This window comes from Saccopteryx leptura, chromosome 3 (genome assembly GCF_036850995.1).
Source record: "Saccopteryx leptura isolate mSacLep1 chromosome 3, mSacLep1_pri_phased_curated, whole genome shotgun sequence".
Taxonomy (NCBI): domain Eukaryota; kingdom Metazoa; phylum Chordata; class Mammalia; order Chiroptera; family Emballonuridae; genus Saccopteryx; species Saccopteryx leptura.
This window is the reverse complement of record NC_089505.1, coordinates 296,841,631-296,860,003: the sequence shown is the minus strand read 5'-3', so window position 1 is coordinate 296,860,003 and position 18,373 is coordinate 296,841,631. Positions and strand designations below refer to the sequence as shown.

At 44.4% G+C, this 18,373-nt stretch overlaps 1 protein-coding gene across 2 annotated transcripts in view; it reads right to left on the bottom strand.

Moving 5' to 3' along the window:
* Positions 1 to 18,373, bottom strand: part of PAG1 (phosphoprotein membrane anchor with glycosphingolipid microdomains 1) — a 120,369-nt gene that overhangs the window by 43,091 nt on the left and 58,905 nt on the right. For both annotated transcript variants that reach the window (XM_066378827.1, XM_066378828.1), the window contains exon 2: positions 12,559 to 12,650. The gene's annotated coding sequence lies outside the window, so the exon portion shown is untranslated. The remainder of the gene's footprint in view (positions 1 to 12,558; positions 12,651 to 18,373) is intronic.

The following is an 18,373-nucleotide window of genomic DNA, read 5'->3' as shown; positions in this document are numbered from 1 at the left end:
AAGACATGTGCTTAACATAAAATGTTTAATATACTGTACATTCCTTACAGAAACAATATTAAAAACTTAGAATGTCTAGGGATCTTTGAGCTCTGATCCAACATACTTGTATTTAATTTTTAGTTATTAAAAAGATCATTGTAGTAACATAAGCTATCTTGCAAGGGTAAAATGTTCTTATCTTGGGTCCAGAACCCTGTAAACAACTTCTAGTTTGGGAAACAAATGTCAAAAAATATGGAATTCCCTTAAAGACATTATGTATAAATAGAGCCATCCAAATTAGAAAAGCAAGGCCAGATGGTCTACCAGTATCAACAAAACCCACTTTCCTTGCCAACAGGAATTTCATAGCGCAGAAATCATTCTCAGGCACACAGAGACAGACATATCAAGTCTGCGAATACTTATTACCATATGCTCGGTACCGGGCTAGATACTTTATTACATGGCCCATAAAACATTACTTTAAAAACAAACAGTGAGTGTTCAAAGTGAGCCGTTTGCTTCTGTGGTAAAGGCACTGAAAGTACTCTTTGCGGAAAGAGTGGCCCGCATGTGAGTGTTAGCCTGAAATAGGGCGTGATGGGGGATGTGACCCGCGAGCTTTGAAGACAGAAGCGAGGCCATCAGCAAACCTCTTTGTGTTTGGCTATCTTGAACATTTTAACTTATAGTCCCATTTTCTTTCTGATAACAGAAATTTCTGGGATTCAATATTTGTGTGGTTGTTCATAATGTAATGACCATAAGCGGGGGAGCTGATTGCGGGGTGTGGAGGGATTGAGCAAAAAGGACAAAAAAAAATGTGAAAAAACTCAGGGACACAGTCCACAGTGTGGTGACTGCCGGCGGGAAGGAGCGGGGGAGGGTTAAGGAGGATAAAGGACAATGGACAGAGACTTGACTTGGGGGAGGCAGTGAAAACGCAATACAGTGTGCAGAGATGTGTTGTATAGAATCATGCTCATGAAAACCGGTATAATTTTGTTAACTAGTGTCATCCCAATATACTCAATTAAAAAATATTTTAAACTGAGATGGAACTGCCATGCACACATGTCTCTGTATCGCCGTTGGACAAAATAAAGGAGCGGGGCCTGCAGAGCCTCGGGAGCTGCCCGCTTGCCCCCCCCCCCCCCCCCCCAGCACTCAGAGAGGGAGAGAGCGGCAGAGCTGAGGGTAGCAGCCATAGGTCTTCATCTCTCCACCACAAGGAATTTCTGTGGTCACACAAGGGATGGCAGTCTAATGGGAAGTCAGTGCTTGAAAACCTCAGGGAAGCAGGCAGCCTTAGTCCTTCCGGGGCCTTGAGGCTTCGCGGGCTGGAGTCAGGGCGCAGAGCCTGCTGGCCATCCGAGACCCTCCGGGGCGCTCACGGATCACACGTTGGTGGAAAGCAGTCCCCACCCCGATACACGGTCGCTGTATTTCTACATCACACATCCTTGAATAACCAGTGTTATTTTATTTATTTCAAACAAGGTAGATTTTTTTTTTTTGACCCACTTCAGATCCCTGATTAGAGACATTCTTGCTGCCAGATAAATAAATCTCCGTTGAGTCCAATTGATGGGCTCCAAGAGAAAGGTATGAATTAATCTGGAACTATATGGAGCTTTTTAGCAGGCTTGGTGAAATACTTCTAACACAACAGTGAGAGAAATTGATAAAGAGTGACGAAGGCTTTCCTTCTTTGCATAGACTCAAACATGAGTTCTGTCCCACGAAAGAGGCCTCTGATATTTTTGGAGTTGAAATATTGCATTGTCTTGTTTCTGGCCCTTTTCTTCAGTTGACCCTTCACATTAATTAAGTGGGTCCTTCTCCTGGACAGCTCTGATGGCGTCTGGCTGCCACGGCCAGGCTTTGTCAGCCTCATCAGGTGACAACATCTGAATTCTGTGCCAATGTCTACAACTCCCAGGTGGCAAGCTTCCCTGACTTGATACGACCTTTCGCAATAGGGAAGGAATGTACAGCATGTAACCTTTGAGAACACCACTTGGAGGACCATCTGAGACTCTTTAAAAGGAGGCAGTTAAAGAAGGTGGCTGAAAATCTGATTGCTAACATATGTGAGGAAAACATGCCGCGTTTCCCCACGTATAAGATGCACCTTAATTTTGGGGCCCGAAATTTGAAAAAAAGATGTGTTACATAAAGTTGTTGAGCTCAAGTTTTATTCATCATAAAATTCATACAACTCCTCATCACTGTCAAAACTCCCATCCATTAGTTTGTCCTCATCTGTGTCTGATGGCGAATTACTGTCTTCATATATTGCCTCGTCCTCAGTTCCATCTATGGCATCTGAAATGCCACAACCACTGTATAAGACGCGCCTGGTTTTTAGACTCCCAAATTTTTGAAAAATGATGCATCTTATTCATGGGGAAATACAGTAAGCTATGTGGTCAATAGCTCCTACTGTTTGGACACCCACCGTCTGCCAGGTACCTTTTAACTTAGAGCCTCACCTAGAAAAATCAAGTTGCATTTCACTTATTCTTCATAAAATTGTTGTGAGCTATAGGAAGGTGTCAATAGTTAAAATTCATCCCCTCCCTGTATCCTCAGTGCTTGCCAGGTGACTTTGTCGGTCCTTACAGTAAGACATGTCTATTTCTCTACCCTTAATTCTCAGCTGGCTTTTGACTCACTTTGTCCCGTGGATTGTAGTGTAAGCAACATTGCATCAGCCCTGAACCTCGACCATAAGCTTTGCAGGCTTCTGCTCTTACTCTTGGGGCCCAGACTAGCCTGCTGGATGAGAGAGACATGGGACTCCTGTGTCTTCTCTGTCCCCCAACAGTCATCCAATTGGCAGAAGCAGAGATCCCTTGCTGACAGTCAGCTGACCACAGGCACATGTGTGAGGCCGCCTAAAACCAGAAGAGCCAGGCTGAGCCAGCTTACCCATTAAACCATGGAATCAGGAGCTAAGTCAATGGCTGTTGTAAGCTGTTAAGCAGTGGTGTGGTTTGTTAGGCAGCAAAAGCTGACTGATAGAAAAGGCATTATTATTCCCTTTCCTGTACTAAGGAGAGGCTCAGAAAAGTTAGGCATCTGTCTAAGGTCATTCTGCTGGGAAGTAGTCAAGCTGCGTGGGGGGCTAACCTCTTGTTTGCTACATTGTACTTGCTCTTTTTGACGTAAATGAAGAAGGACACGCTGAATGTTTCTACATGCTCTGTTCTGGGCTTGACATAGTTCCCACATTCAGGAAACTTACGATCTCTATTCTGTTTTTACTAAGAAAACTGCAATTTGATAGCTTTGCCCATGAAACTGCTTTTACCTAAAAATGTCTAAAATTGCATTTTTCACTTATTTTCCACCTTTGACTCCTTCCTTAATGTCCCAAGACAGAGCTGGACTTTCCCACCTGTGGCTGATGGCAAAAACAGCCACAATTACTCACGCCTTCTTTCACCCTCACCCTTTGTGACGCGACTTTTCTGTACCATCTTATCAAGAGATAAAGTCTATTTCCCCACCCCTTGAATCTAGACGGGACTTATGACTTACTTTGGCCAAGAAATGGGGCAGAAGGGATGTTGGGCCAGTTATGAGATGAGGCCTCTGGTGCCTTGTGTACTTCCATTTCTGCTCTAGGTGACCCTAACTCCATCACATGGATCAGACAAAGCTAGCCCTGTGAAGGATGATAGATCACTTGGACCACAGCTCCATCAGCTAGGCTGTCCCAGCCAAAGCCCACCCCTATGAGAGCCCAGCCAAGATCGGCAAAGCCAACCCACAGGTGAACTTGGCTGCATTTGGAAACCTAGTTGACTTAGGAGAAACACCCAGCTGAGTCCAACCTAAATCGCCTATTACAAAATCACCAGTTAAATAAATGGTCACATTAGGCCAGTGGTTTTCAACTGCCGGTCTGCAGACCGGTGGCTGTCCACCAGAAATTTCATGCCAGTCCACAAAAGAGTTGACCACCCTAATGCTGTGTGAAGATTATAGACCCAATGATCTCAGTCAAATTTGCTTATGCTCAGGGTGATTGCCACTTACTAGCCTGTATCGTCAATGAAAATACTATCGAGGTTGTCTTAAGATATCTTTGAAACTTGTAGGCTCGTTCAAACAACCTTTTGCGCTGTGCAGAGCATTTACCAATCATGCACAATAGACAAAAAGCATTTGGACAAACTTACGTAGCGTTCAGTGCATTGTACACGTGGAGTTGGGAAATCAAGCACCAGCTTGTGCCGTGTACTGCCATGCACGGTAAGATAAAACTTTATTAGTTCTGTGTTTCTGTTTCTGGCCAGCTGGGTCACTGGTCCCCAAGTGTAAAAAGGTTGGGAAACCACTGTGTTAGGCCACTAAGTTTGTTATGAAGCAAAAGATAATAAATGCAGATCCTTTGTACTCTTCTGGCATTTTAAAACTCTTTTTGGAATAGTGGCATAGTTGCTAAATGTTCATTGAATGAATGAATTAATAAGTGATTAAATGTTCAATTATAATGAGATAGCATTTCCCTAACAAAACAGAACTCAGACATTTTATTGGTAAGTTCATAACGTCTATGTTTTCTGGTTGTGAGACAGAGTGATGCTTAGCACAGGGCCTGAGGCATACGAGGCATGCTCCATAAATGTTAGCTCTTATTGACCCTCCATGTGAACTAAAATGTTCCCCAAACTCCCAGAATTCCCTAAAAGTAAATCCAAAGAAAATATTGGAGAGGCACACAGGAAATTTTTCCTAAATCCTTTTCAAAATTGGGACAAAAATTTCCTGGTATTTGTGACATACAGATTTCGGGCAAGGGACATGCTTTCTTAATATCGGCAAACTTCTTTCTCTTTGAGTGTACATGTGGCCCCTAGCGACTCAAGCCACTGAATCTCAAAGAGTGTGTGTGGGGGGTTCTGCTACAGAAAGACTGTTGGGGGGCATTCCCTACTCATCCTTGAGGCCAGCAGTTCTCAACTTTGGAGGCATATCAGAAGCACCTGGAGAGTTCTAAAAGAATGCCTCCAGCGATGGGCTTACTAAGTTTGGGGTACAATAGGAACCTGGGGACTTTTAAAATCTTTGAGTGATTTCATTGAATAGTCACACTTCAGAACCACCATGCAACCCTCCCCAGAGTGTTTCCACCTGATAGGTGGTTACTGTTGCGACTGACTCTCAAGGCAGACCTAAGGAAAGCTTCTATTCTCTATGACTCTAATCAAAACCAGCACCGAGATGCTATATAGCTAGGAAATATAACAAATATAAACATGACGTAGAAAATGCTTTCTTATAAAGGTCAATGACTGGCTCAAAAGGAATTAAAACATACGCCAGAAGCTAATAAAAGATTGGCAATGGTAATTAAAAAATAAAATAAATATTTTAAAAAATTAAGAAGTAATTATCAGATGAGTAACTTTCTGATGATTTAACTCAGCAAGCATCACACAAACATGTGGTAGAGGTTGAAATGTCTCAAAGACCTTAAGCATAATTAGTATTCAAATTTTATTGTCATAAATTAAAATACCACATAACTATAAATTATAATACAGTAAATAATAAATTTACACTAAATTGAATTTAAGTGTATAATCTAAAGCATATTAAAATCTTTGTTTGAAAATGTATCTTATATGAATAACTATCACAAATTAAGGTGTAATTTAATATTTTAATATGATTTTGATTTCAGATTCAGTATTGGTAATTTAAAAAAGTATGCTCTTGCCTTAATAAATAAATGAAATTTCACATGGCAATAATATTGCTTTCAGGGACTATTTCTTTTTCTGGCAGAGTTCAAAAGTACTAAAAAATGAACACTCTTATGCTTTAAAACTATATAATCCCACAAAATGCTTTAGTGCCAAGATTTCATCCTCAATAAACTCCACAGCTGCAATCATAACCAGACCTCTAACCCACATTCGAGAGTCAGAGTTTCCCAAACCACAGACTCCCTGAGGGGAAGATGTGGTGTGACCCTCAGATTTCTCAGATATGGAAGTGAAGCCTGGGAAGGTTAGCGCACAGGCAAAGCTGCTGTCCCTGAACGCCTGGGAGCTGAGCCTGCGGCCTCACCCCTCTGCAGACGGGCACAGGGTCAGGGCAGCAGTGTGCTCGAGCCCCACACAGACAGCCCCTGGTGCGACAGGGGGCTGTGTTCACGGAGGACCCCGGGACAGGAGAAGTGGCCATCACTGTCTATTCCAGTGCTATTACAAAACAGGCTGAAAGCCATTCTAGCCACGTAATATATTAGTTATAAATACAGTTAACTGTATTTTTCTAGTCTATTTTTAACTTTTTACATTAACATGGTATATTTGTTACAATTAATGAACCAATATGGGTTCATTATTATGAATTCAAGTCCATATTTAATTCAGATTTCCTCAGTTTTTACCTAATGTCTGTTTTCTGTTTGTTTCAGAATGCAATCTGGGATTCCACATTACAGGGGTTCCTTAGGTTATGACACAGTTCCGTTCCTATGACAGTGATGTAATGCAATTTTTGATGTAAGTTGAAACACACCCTAGTCTAAGTCACTTACCTATGCTAACACAGCTGCAAAATCATAATTTAGAACAGAAAAACAAAACTAAGCCGCAGAAAAAGGAAAAGGACATAAATATACTATACTGCACACTGTACTATAGTTACAGAAAAAATGACCAAAAATGAGTGAAAAAAAAGAAGTACAACTCTAATACCCTAAGCAAAACACTCACATCTCAAATTTTTAAGGTTTTATGGGAGTGTCGTAAACTTGAAATGTCGTATGTCGAGTCTTTCATAACTCGAGGACCCCCTGTATATGTACTTTGCTCTGTTTTCACTAGTTCAACATTGTGTGTGTGTGTGTGTGTGTGTGTGTGTGTGTGTGTGTGAAAGAGAGAGAGAGAATGTAAATATCTCTCTCCAGCCAATTAAGGGGAAAATCTTACAAATTTCTGTTCTCATAGATACATATTTTTTTTGTATTTTTCTGAAGTTGGAAACAGGGAGGCAGTCAGACAGACTCTCACATGCGCCCGACCGGGATCCACCCGGCATGCCCACCAGGGGGCGATGCTCTGCCCATCTGCGGCATTGCTCTGTTGCAACCAGGGCCATTCTAGCTCCTGAGGCAGAGGCCATGGAGCCATCCTCAGCGCCCGGGCCAACTTTGCTCCAATGGAGCCTTGGCTGTGGGAGGGGAAGAGAGAGACAGAGAGGAAGGAGACGGGGAGGGGTGGAGAAGCAGATGGGCGCTTCTCCTGTGTGCCCTGGCTGGGAATCGAACCCGGGACTCCTGCACACCAGGCCAACACTCTACCACTGAGCCAACTGGCCAGGGCCTGTTCTCATATTTTTTAATGCAAAAAACGAGGCATATGTTAATGAAGTAATCTGGAGATCTATGAGAAAAACACTGTAGATAAGAGGAAGGTTGGTTTTAAAAACTAACATTTGAAGAGAACTAGGGACATGGTCTCTGATTTGTGGATGAACAACACCTAACAAGCAAAGAGTTGGGCAGCCTGACAGGTGCTGGCTCAGTGGATATAGCATCAACCTGTGATGCTAAAGGGCCCCAGTTCGAAACCCTAAGGTCTGCAGCTTGAGCACAAGCTCATATAGCTTAAGAACAGGACCATTGACATGATGATCCCAAGGTCACTGGCACAAGCAAGGGGTCACTGGCTTGGCTGGAGCACCCCTACCCCCTCAAGGCACATATGAGAAGCAATCAATGAACAACTAAACTGAAGCAACTACGAGTTGACGCTTCTTATCTCTTCCCTCCCCCTATATCTCCCTTCCTGTCTCTCTTTCTAAAAAAATAAAAGTGAAGCAGAGTCATGTGAGAATTTAGGATAACCCAAGGCTGTTCCCACAGAACAAGCAATGCAGAAGAAAGAAGTGATGTTGTGCAATTTGTCATCATTTACATGAGGGGAGTCTGCACTTTCAAAATGCACAGAAATGCAGTTAGAGTTCCTTTGCCAATATTTGTATAAAACATTTCCCAAACAACACTGGTTCATCTCACTCTGAAAGGAATTGTTAGATCACAATAAAGAATGTTGAAGGGTTTGCATCCCTTACAGATGTGTCAAGTGTTTGACTCTGCCTGCCACTGTACTATAAATAGGGAAATTCAAACGCTAAAAATGTCCTCCAAGTTGCCAAACATAGTTCTTTAGCATCTACTTCCTAGACTAAGTGACCCAGTCTTCTAAAGTTTGACTGGAAGCTATGATTCATGGAGCGATGCCGTACCTAGGGTACCTCAATTACTTAAATGGAAAAGATACTCCGTTATGCGAATCTTTTTGTCCTTGGATCATACCCATTGAAATGCACCCTTAGACTTTCAGTGACGTTTTATTAAAGATGGGTTGCATGGAATTGAAGGATCCCAAAGGCAGCTTATGAATTCTTCTTCGATATGCGACTGCTACGACCCCAGGTTCTCCCGTCTCTCCTCTTAAGACAGCACTCTTCAAGGGTCATTGGTAGACATTTCTCCCCACCTTCTGAGGAAACTCTACTTTCTCCATCTAGCTTTGGAGAGTCACAAGAAAATTCTGAGAAGACAGTAAAAGGCATATCAATTTAATTTTTAACCCATGCCTCCCAAACAGATCTGACCATACGTGAGACCTTTCTTCTCTTTCAGGGGCAGGTGGGAAGCTGCACCCAGGAATGGCCCCCAGCACATACCGTGGGGAGTGCTGGGTTAAGGCCATCCCATGGTGGGGGTGGGGAAGATGGGCCAAACGTTTGTCACACTGACATCCACCTGAAGAGTGACCTCTTACAATGTTGGCAAGTCAGGGCACCCCACTGTCCTCAGGACCACCGTAGGTCAAGAGGTATAGGACCCAGCTAGTGAGAAAGGTGTTGAAGAAAGGACCGACCACCACCCTGGCCTTCTTACAGTGCTTCTGGGTGACCCAGCCATTGGGGTAAGGTCCCTGGGAACCTGTGTTTATCACGCACCAGTAATCTGCAACCCACTATGAGTTCTAGGAGGACAGAAATGACAAAGTCTGCCCCCGACAACAACAAGGAGTATGCTGTTCCCAAACCAACAATGTAGCATGGTGTGTGTGCCTGTGTGGGGACGGCAGGGTGTTTCCAGACCGTGACAGGCAGACAAGCTCTGGTATAGTGCAGGAGGGCCCGTGGGAGGGTCCCACGGAGCACTACCCTGCACTCTGGCGTAGACGACCCCAGTGCCACTGCTGTCTGTCCAACTCGCCTGTGGGAGCCCGCACAGGTTACTCACCCTCTCTGAGCTACTTCATCTTCAGTAAAACAAGAGTGATGATAATACCAATAGCAGCAGGAGGCTGGTCAGGTTGGGTAAATGGTTCAATGTTCATGAAGGGCTTAGGCCAGTGCCTAAGCAAGCCAGTGCCCCAAAGTAAGAACAATGTGAATGTCTGTTAAGTGACATTGGGGCATAGCGATTTCGCCAGTCTCCCTCTGTGGCTACACGTTCCCGACACGGCTGAGACAGACCCTCTTGCTCCCACTTTCAGACACCAGGCCTGATGTGTTACAAGGGTACAGATGCCCTGACCGGGCACTCTGCCTTTAGTGACACGCACTGACTCAGCGGCTGGGGTGCGGCCCCCCATATCCTGGTGGCCTGTGGTGACGTGCTAAGGGGAGTCAGGCTGTCGCTAGTGCATGCTAACGGGCGGGCCTCGTGGACAGTGGGGACTGTGGTTTCCAGCAGAACCAGAAGGCAGGATGGGGGCAGGGCTGCCAGAGTCACAGGTGGGCCAGCCTGCACCCTTCAGACCATCACCGCCACGGGGTCTTCAAGGAGCCCCTGGCAAGAGCTACAAACACTGGACCTAGCTCTGCCTTCTCCTCTCACTATCTTGCTTGTTAAAAATAATAAAATAAAGCCAGACAAAACAAATGACCAAACAAACTGAAACAGTGAAGGGAAAGAGTTCAGTAATACCTTGGTTAATCTTTCTTTCTCTCTCTTTCTCCCTCTCTCCCTCCCTCCCTCTCTCCCTCCCTCCCTCCCTTCCTTCCTTCCTCCCTCCCTCCCTTTCTTTCTTTCTTTCTTTCTTTCTTTCTTTCTTTCTTTCTTTCTTCTTTCTTTCTTTCTTTCTTTCTTTCTTTCTTTCTTTCTTCTCTCTTTCTTTTCTTTCTTTCTCTCTCTTTCTTTTGGTGTTTACTTAAAAATATCATCATTTAAATATATTTTATACATTTTTTTAAAAGGTTATACAAATACATCCTTAAAAAGGCTGTCAGATACATGATAAAAGACAGAAGTTGAACAGCAACACAACAGCCGCGTGCATGATCATCACAGTGATACAGCAGACTTGCTTACAGCAGGTAAGACTGATCCTTCACGGGTCACACAAAAAGCCAAGATGGGTGTACAGCAATCTATGACCCACTGCATACTGCCGTCCTCACAGCTGTGATTTTAGAAATGTCACAATTTATGTGAGTAAGTCTTGTGAAAATGTGCGGGGAGCTTATGAATGTTAAGTCAAGACTGTGGAAGACGATCAATCTCCGAGCATAAGGGCGAGAGGCCCTTGACCTTGGCCGTGGAGGCCACCGCGCACCTGCGGTGGGGCAGTCCCGGCCTCTGGCTCACCGGCTCTGTCTGTGAACGGGGCAGCCTGCAGCCTGGCAACAGCGTTCCCTGCTCCCGAGACCTGTGCGTGCGCCGGAAGTCCTCAGACAGCGGGGGCGTCAGGGACCACAGCAGCTCGCAGTTCCTGCGCTGGGGCGGGCATGCAGGGGGTGAAGGCAGAGCCCTACACAGCAGAACACAGGCCTTGTCGGCCTTGGTTTCCACTTCTGCTAGCGTGGCTTCCACCGCTGGCTTTACACGTGGCTTTGAACCTTCGCTTCTACACTTGCCTGCTTTCAAGCGCTACACACCCTGGGCGTGCACCTCCCACCCTGTCCCTGGCAGGTGGCGCAGGTCTCACGGAAGGCACCCCTCCTGACGGGTCTTTCGTCCCTGGCGTAGGCAGCCCACTCGTGCTTGCCCCTGTGGATCCACCAGTGACAGGCACCGGGGACTTTCCATTTACGCTCACATGAGTGTGGTGGCACAGGCCACAACTGCAAAGCCCATCTGGTAAGTTACCAAGTATTTCTCCACTGTCATAATTCTCATTCTTGTCACCGCAGGGCTGAGACAGGCACGCTACTACCCTGAAGACTCCATTCATGCTCCACATGCAGAATGCAATGCAAAGAAAATGACCACACAGAGGAAAACTATTTCCCCCAATCAGGACTCACGTCTACAGTAATGAGAAACTGTTAAAATACATATATTTTAAAAACCCATGTACAGCTCAGAGCTTTGTGACTGCTCCCTGCTCTGCTCCTGCCTTCTCTGTGCACAGATCTGCCAGCCCCTCACAGCGAACAATGTCTCCTCTGTCAGACCAGGGAGCCAGCGCCTCACAAAACCCCCATCTCTGGCCCGGCCCCCAACCCCACCAGCCCCCTCAGAAAAAGACAACCAGGCTGAGGAGGAAACCATTCCCCACCCCACCCCTTATCTGAAGCCACTTTCTGTATGTTAATGGCCGAACAGAGAAAATTGACAAGTTTATTTTCTTTTTATATCAGAGTATATGTTTTTGCATTTCTCTGGGGTACACGCATGCTTGTGTATGTGCGTGCGTGTGTGTGCATGGACAGCTTTATCAGGGAGGAAGGAGGCAGTGCATCAGATGGAATCAGGGCTGAGCAAAAGCCCCTTTCAGCTACAGACTGAGCAGCCCCAGGGGAACGTCACAGAAATGACACAGCAATTTGTGCTCGAGGATTGGCAGCTAATTCATGAACGCGGGAGCTGACTCTGAATCCAGCTGCTTCTGTTCAGCTTTTATTCCCGCTGAGTGCACGGCACACAAAGCGAGCGCCCAGAATCACTCCTCTGAAACGTGCTGTGTGGTGCTTTTTGGTCTCTCTCTCTCTCTCTTTCTCTCTTTCTCTCTCTCTCTCTCTCTCTCACACACACACACACACCCCTCTAGCATCCCCCAAAGAGGCATTAAAATAGAACTTTCCAAAACATAAACTTCATAAAGCTTTTGTGAGCAACCGGTGAAAGGCATTTTCATGAATGAAGAACACGAATGTTCTTTCACACCTTTCATATTTGTACGTCTTAGTTGGTATAAAATATTATGCTCTGAATTTTCCCCCCTTGTGACAGGACTGCAGCCTATATTTTATCTGAACCTCTAAATGGAATTGCCTAGCTCTTTCCTCACAAAAGACGAAACACGATTTTTATAATCAAACCACAGTGGCTTTTGTTTCCTTGAATATCTGAGAACATTCTCCCCCCCCTTCTTCTCACACAGTCTCGGGGCAGCTCAGTGAGGCCCGGAGGAGGCCACTGGTGTCCTCCGGGTAACAGCCAGGACGCTCTCGTCCCTCCCCGTCCTCCTTTCCTGCCGTTTGGTTTCCTGCGAGACCAAACAACAGGGCCTTTGTGCGTTCCTCCCGCAAGTGGCCGGTTCAGACGATGTGCCCCCTTACTGGTACAATGGCAACATTTACCTTGGAGAGAACTTTTGTCCAAATAACTTCACAATCCTGGCAACGCCATCCCTCTGCAATGTGGTGGTGAGAGTTCTCTCTTCCTTCTCAGCCTGTAACCGGAGAGAAAGAAAGTGTGGGGAAAAAAGGCAGACTTATGGATAAGGACTGTGGAAGATACTTGTTTGAGTCACTGTGACAATGCTGGTGGAGTCATGGCAAACGCTGAGCTTGACCCTCCTTCCTGCAGAGGAGAGGGAAGACTACCAAGAGCAGCAAGCCAATCAAAAGTTTCTCCCAAAACAACAGCCATGTTGGTCTCACCCGATACCCATCAGTGATGCACTCCCGCCCTGTGCTTCCTCATTTTATGACAAAGAAATCTATGTGTGATTGCAGTCACATCAAAATCCAAAGAGCTGTTTTCTGAATTTGAGGGAAAACTAGTCATTTATTTGAGGAGTACGCTTTATGCGTTCGGATCAGGTGAGCTGAGACTTCGTGTGAAATGTTTTATTAGAAGGAACATCTTGGTTGCGGCATGAGCAGTGTGACCGGAAGGCATGCTGTCTTTGAGTCCTGAGCTGTTCCTTCATCTGTTCCACTGAGGAAGTGGGGAAGATGCAAGAGATGGCGGGGGCGGGGGGAGGGGAGGACTCGGGACATTTCACCTTCACCTCCCTCCTGATGTGGCAGAGCCTCTTGGCTCCCTGCTGTCATCTGTGGCTCCCCTCTGCTTTCGGTGCCCAGCAGGCCCTCCCTCCCCCTGTTCTCTCCAGTTCTCGTCCTGTCCTCAGGTAAATACGCCTCGCACTGGACCTCTGTTTTAGGTGAGACACCACAAGAAGTGCCGTGTGAAGGAGGAGAGGCGGGGCTGGAATGGATGGATGGATGGATGGATGGATGGATGGATGGATGGATGTGTTTATATTCTAGGGAGAACATCCTGGCTGCTGACTCAGATTCAGAACTTCTCAATCATTTTAACAGACTGAGGTGTGACTCCTGATTTGCAAAACGCCAAGCAGAATGCGAGCCTCCGCGAGGAGCCTGTAGGATGCTCTTTTCCGAGGACCACAGATGGTCATCCTAGCCGAGTGCTGCCTCCCTCCAGAGTCAGCAGACTGTCCACATTGTCTTGAGACATGTCGACTTTTTCTTGACAGTTACCAAGGACTGCCTTTCGTGGGGTGATGCATTTACCTACGTCAGTAGTATTTTCTTTTCTTTTTTTAAAAAAAAAAGTTAAAAAACACCAGAACAAGACACCATGCCAGGCCTCTCCACTGTCAGTCATGCAGACTGCGAGGGCAGGGTCTTCCCTGGGGGGACAGCTTGACAGACACAGCTGTCCCCAAGCCGTTGTTCCCTCTTTGACTAGATTTCAAACCAGCCTCCTCCTGATCGCTTGCCATCCAGAGGCAGCTGGAGGTGGGTCTGACCGCAAACCTCTCCACTGCCCCCTGTCATCACGGACAGCCCACAGGGCTCTCCTGAATCCATTAGCGATAGGAGCAAGAGTTGATTATCTAAGTCAAATTGCTACAGTAGAAAAATGAAATAGACTTTTAAAAAAGATGCCAAATCTTATTAATGTGCATTAGAAACAATATGTTTGCATATGCTTTTGCCATTACTAGATAGGAGTAATGAGTCTGATTTAAGAATTGAACACATGACATGACAGTTAATCCAATAACATAAAAATGGTCCATAATTTTGCATTTTCAAAACTGAATTTCATGAATTAAACATATTTCAAGTGAACAAGGTGATGAAGACAGTGTGGTTCAGGCATAGGATAGACACACAGATCAATGGAATAGAATTCAGTTTCCAGAAACAAGCCCATATACCTGTGGCCAATTGATTGTTAACACAGGTGCCAAAAATATTCAATGGGGAAAAAAATTCTTTTCAATAAAAGCTTCTGGAACAAGGTTCACATGCAAAAGAATGAATTTGGATCCTTAAGTTCATATAAAAAAAGTTATATAAAAAAAGTCAATAAATTTGAAAAATTCAAATTGCAGCATTATTTATAGTGGCCAAAACATAAAAACAACCAAAATGTCCTTCAATAGACAATTGAATAAAGAAGATATTGTACTACTTAGCTATAAGAAAAGATGAAATACTGCTATTTGTGACAACATGGATAGATCTTGAGAATATTATACTAAGAGAAGTAAGTCAGACAGAAAGAGTTAAAGACATATAATTTCACTCATGTGGGATATAAAACTGAAAGCAACAAATGAACAAACAAGAAAAACAAAAAAACAAAAACTCATAGGCACAGACAACAGGATGGTGGTTACCAGAGGGAAGGAGGGTAGGAGAGGGTGTCAATATAATGACAGAAGATTTGACTTTGGGTGGTGGGCACACAGGCAACAGACAGATTATATATCATTAAAATGTATACTTGAAACTGATATCTTATTAACCAATGTCACCCCAATATATTTAATTTTAAAAGTTAATATAAAGACCATATAAAATAGAGACTACATGATATAGAGACCGTATAAAAATGTTACTCAAAATGGATCAAGAAAATTTAAGAGCTAAAACTAAAAACTATTAGAAGAAAATGTATTGGTAAATGTTGTAATCTCAGACTTTGAATGTCAGATACGACACCAAAAGCACAAGCAACAACAACAAAAAATAGATACACTGGACTTCCTCAAAATCGAAGAGATGTGTGTCTTAAAGGGCACTATCAAGAAAGTGAAAGACAACTTAAATAGTGGGGAAAATATGAGCAAATCATACCTGATAAAGGACTTTTATCTATAATATATAAAGAACTCTTATAATTCAGCAATAAGACAATCCAGCCAAAAGTAGGCAAAGGATCTGAATAGATAGTTCTCCAAACACACACTGGCTAAGAAACACGTGATGCTCAGCATCATTAGTCACCAAGGATGCAGACAGAAATCACAATGAGATGCCACTCCACACCCACTAGGATGGCTATAATGAACAAGTCTAAGACAGTAACAAGTGTTGGTGAGGATGTGGTAGGATCAGAACCCTCATACCTTGCTGATGAGAATGTGAAATGATACTGCCACTTTGAAAACAGCCTGTTTGTTCCTCAAACAGTTCAATGTAAGAGTCACCACTGGACCCAATATTTCTACCCCTCGGTGTCTACCAAGAGAAATAAAAACATGTCCCCACAAACACTTGTCCCTGGATCTTGTAGCAGCACTATTCATAACAGCCCCAAAGTGGAAACAATACAAATGTCCATAAACTGCTGAATGGATAAACAAAATGGGGTGTATCCTTATAAAAGAATATCATTGGGTCATAAAAAGGAATGAAGCATCCGTACAAATCCTAACCCAGGGGTAGTCAACCTTTTTATACCTACTGCCCACTTCTGTATCTTTGTTAGTAGTAAAATTTTCTAACCGCCCACTGGTTCCACAGTAATGGTGATTTATAAAGTAGGGAAGTAACTTTACTTTATAAAACTTATAAAGCAGAGTTACAGCAAGTTAAAGCATATAATAATAATTACCAAGTACTTTATGTCAGATTTTCACTAAGTTTGGCAGAATAAATCTTATAAAACAACTTACTATAGTTAAATCTATCTTTTTATTTATACTTTGGTTGCTCCGCTACCGCCCACCATGAAAGCTGGAATGCCCACTAGTGGGCGGTAGGGACCAGGTTGACTACCACTGTCCTAACCTAACAGGCACAAACCTTGAAAACACACCAAGTGAAAGCTAGTCACAAACCCCCCACAACCCACATATGATACTAAGTTTACTTGAAATGTCCAACATGAACAAATACATGGAGACCAGTGGATTAGTGGGAGTAGATTAGTGGTTGCCCAGGGCTGGGGAGACGAGGAGGACAGCTAAGGGCAGCAGGTTCTCTCTCTCTCTCTCTTTTTTTTTTATACAGACAGAGAGAGGGATAGATAGGGACAGACAGACAGGAACGGAGAGAGATGAGAAGCATCAATCATCAGTTTTTTTGTTGTGACACCTTAGTTGTTCATTGATTGCTTTCTCATATGTGCCTTGACCATGGGCCTTCAGCAGACCGAGTAACCCCTTGCTCAAGCCAGCAACCTTGGGTCCAAGCTGGTGAGCTTTGCTCAAACCAGATGAGCCGGCACTCAAGCTGGCAACCTCGGGGTTTTGAACCTGGGTCCTCTGCATCCCAGTCTGACGCTCTATTCACTGCGCCACCGCCTGGCAGGCAGGTTCTCTCGTTGAGGTAATGAACATGTTCTAAAACTGATGGTGGTGATGGTTGCAGAACTGTAAATAAACTAAAACATTCAATGGTCCACCAGCATGCCAGGTGGATCCCGGTCGGGCGCATGCAGGAGTCTGTCTGACTGCTTCCCTGTTTCCAACTTAAGAAAAATACAAAAAAAAAAAAAAAATTTTTTTTTTTAGTGTATTCATTTTAGAGAGAGGAGAGAGAGAGAGAAGGAGGGAGGAGCAAGGAAGCATCAAGTCCCATATGTGCCTTGACCAGGCAAGTCCAGGGATTTGAACCGGTGACCTCAGCATTCCAGGTCGACACTTTATCCACTGTGCCACCACAGGTCAGGCCACTTTTTCTTTTCTTACACCTAATTTTTTGACTTACAGCTTCCTTGAGGACTGTTAGCAGGTTCTTAACACGAAGATGACATTCATAAGGAGGCTCAGACACGTGAACTCTGATCATTCACATTATATTTTGTCAACTAACCTGAAGGCTTGTTCTAGCTAAAGCCATGCAGAGGAACTGAGAGAGATGTCTTGGTCAGTGGGACCCTGAGAGGTGGGCTGTGCACCTGACAGATGGCCTGGCCCAAGCTCCAGCTGGTGCTGCTGAGCAGAGGCCCCGGGAGAGGAGCGCTGTTTCAAAGTTACGCATTACAGTCCCTTCTGAAGAGGCAGTCATGACGTCCCTGCTCTCTGGCAAGATAAACACAGGGACTTGGTAGCACAGACTCCTAATTCTGACTCTTAGAAACCATACTTGGAAGCAAGATAGCCACTCAATATGAGACTAGAATCATGAAGCTCAATTTAAGAATTCCCAAATTTCAAAGAAACTTGAAAGTGATCTGTAAACCAACCCCACCTGATACCTGAACCCTCTCTACAACGTCTGTGACATCCAGTTCACCAGGCCAACGTCAAAAGGACTTGGCTCAACACAAGTTAACAGCACGGAGCACTGAAAGAGTCATAGTACCTAACACATAATAATCACTCAATATTTATTTGCAGATGGGTGAACTAATTTAAAAAAATCAGAGTAGACTCGAGGATATTGCTATAATGAAGCTGTTCTCACTTGCAGTCACTGAAGACAGAGAAGGAAATAGAATTACAAGTTGCTTGAATTGGTATCTTAACAGCAATATATCATACATGCAGACGCCGTCCAAGTGAACACTTCCCTTTATCCATGTTGCAATGGAGACCAACCAGTAAACGAAGCTGAGGCTTGAAAGGCTCACAGAAGGAAGTACTATTAGATTTGGGCTTGGGACAGGAAGGTTCTTCTGCACCCTAAGGGCTTCTTGGCCTCCACCTACTTTGTATCCTGATTCTAACTTCCAGAACCATGCAGAACAACTTGGACAGTTTCCTTATATGCAGTCTTTCAAATACTTGAAGACACCTATTTAAAGAAGTCACCCTTTTCCTTTCTTGAGCCTCTCTTTCTTCATTTCAAAGAATACAGTCTTGATCATCACCTACCATAACTCAAAGGAGCACAAAGGCTGGAAGGGGAATAGAGCTGGGCCCTGGCCAGGCCCCCTCACAAGAGCACAGCAAGGGGGGAGTCT